The sequence below is a fragment of the Phyllobates terribilis genome, unplaced genomic scaffold (assembly GCF_046119375.1).
Source record: "Phyllobates terribilis strain yellow unplaced genomic scaffold, ASM4611937v1 Scaffold_20__1_contigs__length_20440879, whole genome shotgun sequence".
Classification (NCBI taxonomy): domain Eukaryota; kingdom Metazoa; phylum Chordata; class Amphibia; order Anura; family Dendrobatidae; genus Phyllobates; species Phyllobates terribilis.
Genome location: NW_027362780.1, coordinates 46119 through 53508, shown reverse-complemented (window position 1 = coordinate 53508; position 7390 = coordinate 46119).

Below are 7390 nucleotides of genomic sequence, written 5' to 3'. Positions count from 1 at the left end.
TGTCCTATGCTTTATTAAATTGTATTTATGTTATTTTAACCTATGCTTTATTAAATTTTATTTATGTTGTTTTATCCTATGCTTTATTAAATTGTATTTATGTTGTTTTATCCTATGCTTTATTAAATTGTATTTATGTTGTTTTATCCTATGCTTTATTAAATTGTATTTATGTTGTTTTATCCTATGCTTTATTAAATTGTATTTATGTTGTTTTATCCTATGCTTTATTTAATTGTATTTATGTTGTTTTATCCTATGCTATATTAAATTTTATTTATGTTGTTTTATCCTATGCTTTATTAAATTGTATTTATGTTGTTTTTTCCTATGCTTTATTAAATTGTATTTATGTTGTTTTAACCTATGCTTTATTAAATTGTATTTATGTTGTTTTATCATATGCTTTATTAAATTGTATTTATGTTGTTTTATCCTATGCTTTATTAAATTTTATTTATGTTGTTTTATCCTATGCTTTATTAAATTGTATTTATGTTGTTTTATCCTATGCTTTATTAAATTTTATTTATGTTGTTTTATCCTATGCTTTATTAAATTTTATTTATTTTGTTTTATCCTGTGCTTTATTAAATTGTATTTATGTTGTTTTAACTTATGCTTTATTAAATTGTATTTATGTTGTTTTATCCTATGCTTTATTAAATTGTATTCATGTTGTTTTATCTTATGCTTTATTAAATTGTATTTATGTTGTTTTATCCTATGCTTTATTAAATTGAATTTATGTTGTTTTATCCTATGCTTTATTAAATTGTATTTATGTAGTTTTAGCCTATGCTTTATTAAATTGTATTTATGTTGTTTTATCCTATGCTTTATTAAATTGTATTTATGTTGTTTATCCTATGCTTTATTAAATTGTATTTATGTTGTTTTATCCTATGCTTCATTAAATTGTATTTATGTTGTTTTATCCTATGCTTTATTTAATTGTATTTATGTTGTTTTATCCTATGCTATATTAAATTTTATTTATGTTGTTTTATCCTATTCTTTATTAAATTGTATTTATGTTGTTTTATCCTATGCTTTATTTAATTGTATTTATGTTGTTTTATCCTATGCTATATTAAATTTTATTTATGTTGTTTTATCCTATGCTTTATTAAATTGTATTTATGTTGTTTTTTCCTATGCTTTATTAAATTGTATTTATGTTGTTTTAACCTATGCTTTATTAAATTGTATTTATGTTGTTTTATCATATGCTTTATTAAATTGTATTTATGTTGTTTTATCCTATGCTTTATTAAATTTTATTTATGTTGTTTTATCCTATGCTTTATTAAATTGTATTTATGTTGTTTTATCCTATGCTTTATTAAATTTTATTTATGTTGTTTTATCATATGCTTTATTAAATTGTATTTATGTTGTTTTATCCTATGCTTTATTAAATTGTATTTATGTTGTTTTATCCTATGCTTTATTAAATTGTATTCATGTTGTATTATCTTATGCTTTATTAAATTGTATTTATGTTGTTTTATCCTATGCTTTATTAAATTGAATTTATGTTGTTTTATCCTATGCTTTATTATATTGTATTTAATTTGTTTTATCCTATGCTTTATTAAATTGTATTTATGTAGTTTTAGCCTATGCTTTATTAAATTGTATTTATGTTGTTTTATCCTATGCTTTATTAAATTGTATTTATGTTGTTTATCCTATGTTTCATTAAATTGTATTTATGTTGTTTTATCCTCTGCTTTATTAAATTGTATTTATGTTGTTTTGTCCTATGCTTTATTAAATTGTATTTATGTTGTTTTATCCTATGCTTTATTAAATTGTATTTCTGTGGTTTTATTATATGCTTTATTAAATTGTATTTATGTTGTTTTAACCTATGCTTTATTAAATTTTATTTATGTTGTTTTATCCTATGCTTTATTAAATTGTATTTATGTTGTTTTATGCTACGCTTTATTAAATTGTATTTATGTTGTTTTATCCTATGCTTTATTAAATTGTATTTATGTTGTTTTATCCTATGCTTTATTAAATTTTTATTTATGTTGTTTTATCCTATGCTTTATTAAATTTTATTTATGTTGTTTTATCCTATGCTTTATTAAATTGTATTTATGTTGTTTTTTCCTATGCTTTATTAAATTGTATTTATGTTGTTTTATCCTATGCTTTATTAAATTGTATTCATGTTGTTTTATCTTATGCTTTATTAAATTGTATTTATGTTGTTTTATCCTATGCTTTATTAAATTGAATTTATGTTGTTTTATCCTATGCTTTATTATATTGTATTTAATTTGTTTTATCCTATGCTTTATTAAATTGTATTTATGTAGTTTTAGCCTATGCTTTATTAAATTGTATTTATGTTGTTTTATCCTATGCTTTATTAAATTGTATTTATGTTGTTTATCCTATGCTTTATTAAATTGTATTTATGTTGTTTTATCCTATGCTTTATTAAATTGTATTTATGTTGTTTTATCCTATGCTTTATTAATTGTATTTATGTTGTTTTATCCTATGCTATATTAAATTTTATTTATGTTGTTTTATCCTATTCTTTATTAAATTGTATTTATGTTGTTTTATCCTATGCTTTATTTAATTGTATTTATGTTGTTTTATCCTATGCTATATTAAATTTTATTTATGTTGTTTTATCCTATGCTTTATTAAATTGTATTTATGTTGTTTTTTCCTATGCTTTATTAAATTGTATTTATGTTGTTTTAACCTATGCTTTATTAAATTGTATTTATGTTGTTTTATCATATGCTTTATTAAATTGTATTTCTGTTGTTTTATCCTATGCTTTATTAAATTTTATTTATGTTGTTTTATCCTATGCTTTATTAAATTGTATTTATGTTGTTTTATCCTATGCTTTATTAAATTTTATTTATGTTGTTTTATCATATGCTTTATTAAATTGTATTTATGTTGTTTTATCCTATGCTTTATTAAATTGTATTTATGTAGTTTTAGCCTATGCTTTATTAAATTGTATTTATGTTGTTTATCCTATGCTTTATTAAATTGTATTTATGTTGTTTATCCTATGCTTCATTAAATTGTATTTATGTTGTTTTATCCTATGCTTTATTAAATTGTATTTATGTTGTTTTGTCCTATACTTTATTATATTGTATTTATGTTGTTTTATCCTATGCTTTATTAAATTGTAATTCTGTGGTTTTATCCTATGCTTTATTAAATTGTATTTATGTTGTTTTAAACTATGCTTTTTTAAATTGTTTTTATGTTGTTTTGTCCTATGCTTTATTAAATTGTATTTATGTTATTTTAACCTATGCTTTATTAAATTTTATTTATGTTGTTTTATCCTATGCTTTATTAAATTGTATTTATGTTGTTTTATCCTATGCTTTATTAAATTGTATTTATGTTGTTTTATCCTATGCTTTATTAAATTGTATTTATGTTGTTTTATCCTATGCTTTATTAAATTGTATTTATGTTGTTTTATCCTATGCTTTATTTAATTGTATTTATGTTGTTTTATCCTATGCTATATTAAATTTTATTTATGTTGTTTTATCCTATGCTTTATTAAATTGTATTTATGTTGTTTTTTCCTATGCTTTATTAAATTGTATTTATGTTGTTTTAACCTATGCTTTATTAAATTGTATTTATGTTGTTTTATCATATGCTTTATTAAATTGTATTTATGTTGTTTTATCCTATGCTTTATTAAATTTTATTTATGTTGTTTTATCCTATGCTTTATTAAATTGTATTTATGTTGTTTTATCCTATGCTTTATTAAATTTTATTTATGTTGTTTTATCCTATGCTTTATTAAATTTTATTTATTTTGTTTTATCCTGTGCTTTATTAAATTGTATTTATGTTGTTTTAACTTATGCTTTATTAAATTGTATTTATGTTGTTTTATCCTATGCTTTATTAAATTGAATTTATGTTGTTTTATCTTATGCTTTATTAAATTGTATTTATGTTGTTTTATCCTATGCTTTATTAAATTGAATTTATGTTGTTTTATCCTATGCTTTATTATATTGTATTTAATTTGTTTTATCCTATGCTTTATTAAATTGTATTTATGTAGTTTTAGCCTATGCTTTATTAAATTGTATTTATGTTGTTTTATCCTATGCTTTATTAAATTGTATTTATGTTGTTTATCCTATGCTTTATTAAATTGTATTTATGTTGTTTTATCCTATGCTTTATTAAATTGTATTTATGTTGTTTTATCCTATGCTTTATTTAATTGTATTTATGTTGTTTTATCCTATGCTATATTAAATTTTATTTATGTTGTTTTATCCTATTCTTTATTAAATTGTATTTATGTTGTTTTATCCTATGCTTTATTTAATTGTATTTATGTTGTTTTATCCTATGCTATATTAAATTTTATTTATGTTGTTTTATCCTATGCTTTATTAAATTGTATTTATGTTGTTTTTTCCTATGCTTTATTAAATTGTATTTATGTTGTTTTAACCTATGCTTTATTAAATTGTATTTATGTTGTTTTATCATATGCTTTATTAAATTGTATTTATGTTGTTTTATCCTATGCTTTATTAAATTTTATTTATGTTGTTTTATCCTATGCTTTATTAAATTGTATTTATGTTGTTTTATCCTATGCTTTATTAAATTTTATTTATGTTGTTTTATCATATGCTTTATTAAATTGTATTTATGTTGTTTTATCCTATGCTTTATTAAATTGTATTTATGTTGTTTTATCCTATGCTTTATTAAATTGTATTCATGTTGTTTTATCTTATGCTTTATTAAATTGTATTTATGTTGTTTTATCCTATGCTTTATTAAATTGAATTTATGTTGTTTTATCCTATGCTTTATTATATTGTATTTAATTTGTTTTATCCTATGCTTTATTAAATTGTATTTATGTAGTTTTAGCCTATGCTTTATTAAATTGTATTTATGTTGTTTTATCCTATGCTTTATTAAATTGTATTTATGTTGTTTATCCTATGTTTCATTAAATTGTATTTATGTTGTTTTATCCTCTGCTTTATTAAATTGTATTTATGTTGTTTTGTCCTATGCTTTATTAAATTGTATTTATGTTGTTTTATCCTATGCTTTATTAAATTTTATTTATGTTGTTTTATCCTATGCTTTATTAAATTGTATTTATGTTGTTTTTTCCTATGCTTTATTAAATTGTATTTATGTTGTTTTAACCTATGCTTTATTAAATTGTATTTATGTTGTTTTATCATATGCTTTATTAAATTGTATTTATGTTGTTTTATCCTATGCTTTATTAAATTTTATTTATGTTGTTTTATCCTATGCTTTATTAAATTGTATTTATGTTGTTTTATCCTATGCTTTATTAAATTTTATTTATGTTGTTTTATCCTATGCTTTATTAAATTTTATTTATTTTGTTTTATCCTGTGCTTTATTAAATTGTATTTATGTTGTTTTAACTTATGCTTTATTAAATTGTATTTATGTTGTTTTATCCTATGCTTTATTAAATTGTATTCATGTTGTTTTATCTTATGCTTTATTAAATTGTATTTATGTTGTTTTATCCTATGCTTTATTAAATTGAATTTATGTTGTTTTATCCTATGCTTTATTATATTGTATTTAATTTGTTTTATCCTATGCTTTATTAAATTGTATTTATGTAGTTTTAGCCTATGCTTTATTAAATTGTATTTATGTTGTTTTATCCTATGCTTTATTAAATTGTATTTATGTTGTTTATCCTATGCTTTATTAAATTGTATTTATGTTGTTTTATCCTATGCTTTATTAAATTGTATTTATGTTGTTTTATCCTATGCTTTATTTAATTGTATTTATGTTGTTTTATCCTGTGCTTTATTAAATTGTATTTATGTTGTTTTATCCTATGCTTTATTAAATTGAATTTATGTTGTTTTATCCTATGCTTTATTAAATTGTATTTATGTTGTTTTATGCTACGCTTTATTAAATTGTATTTATGTTGTTTTATCCTATGCTTTATTAAATTGTATTTATGTTGTTTTATGCTACGCTTTATTAAATTGTATTTATGTTGTTTTATCCTATGCTTTATTAAATTGTATTTATGTTGTTTTATCCTATGCTTTATTAAATTTTTATTTATGTTGTTTTATCCTATGCTTTATTATATTGTATTTAATTTGTTTTATCCTAAGCTTTATTAAATTGTATTTATGTAGTTTTAGCCTATGCTTTATTAAATTGTATTTATGTTGTTTATCCTATGCTTTATTAAATTGTATTTATGTTGTTTATCCTATGTTTCATTAAATTGTATTTATGTTGTTTTATCCTATGCTTTATTAAATTGTATTTATGTTGTTTTGTCCTATACTTTATTAAATTGTATTTATGTTGTTTTATCCTATGCTTTATTAAATTGTAATTCTGTGGTTTTATCCTATGCTTTATTAAATTGTATTTATGTTGTTTTAAACTATGCTTTATTAAATTGTTTTTATGTTGTTTTGTCCTATGCTTTATTAAATTGTATTTATGTTATTTTAACCTATGCTTTATTAAATTTTATTTATGTTGTTTTATCCTATGCTTTATTAAATTGTATTTATGTTGTTTTATCCTATGCTTTATTAAATTTTATTTATGTTGTTTTATCCTATGCTTTATTAAATTGTATTTATGTTGTTTTATCCTATGCTTTATTAAATTGTATTTATGTTGTTTTATCCTATGCTTTATTAAATTGTATTTATGTTGTTTTATCCTATGCTTTATTAAATTGTATTTATGTTGTTTTATCCTATGCTTTATTAAATTGAATTTATGTTGTTTTATCCTATGCTTTATTATATTGTATTTAATTTGTTTTATCCTATGCTTTATTAAATTGTATTTATGTAGTTTTAGCCTATGCTTTATTAAATTGTATTTATGTTGTTTTATCCTATGCTTTATTAAATTGTATTTATGTTGTTTATCCTATGCTTTATTAAATTGTATTTATGTTGTTTTATCCTATGCTTTATTAAATTGTATTTATGTTGTTTTATCCTATGCTTTATTTAATTGTATTTATGTTGTTTTATCCTATGCTATATTAAATTTTATTTATGTTGTTTTATCCTATTCTTTATTAAATTGTATTTATGTTGTTTTATCCTATGCTTTATTTAATTGTATTTATGTTGTTTTATCCTATGCTATATTAAATTTTATTTATGTTGTTTTATCCTATGCTTTATTAAATTGTATTTATGTTGTTTTTTCCTATGCTTTATTAAATTGTATTTATGTTGTTTTAACCTATGCTTTATTAAATTGTATTTATGTTGTTTTATCATATGCTTTATTAAATTGTATTTATGTTGTTTTATCCTATGCTTTATTAAAT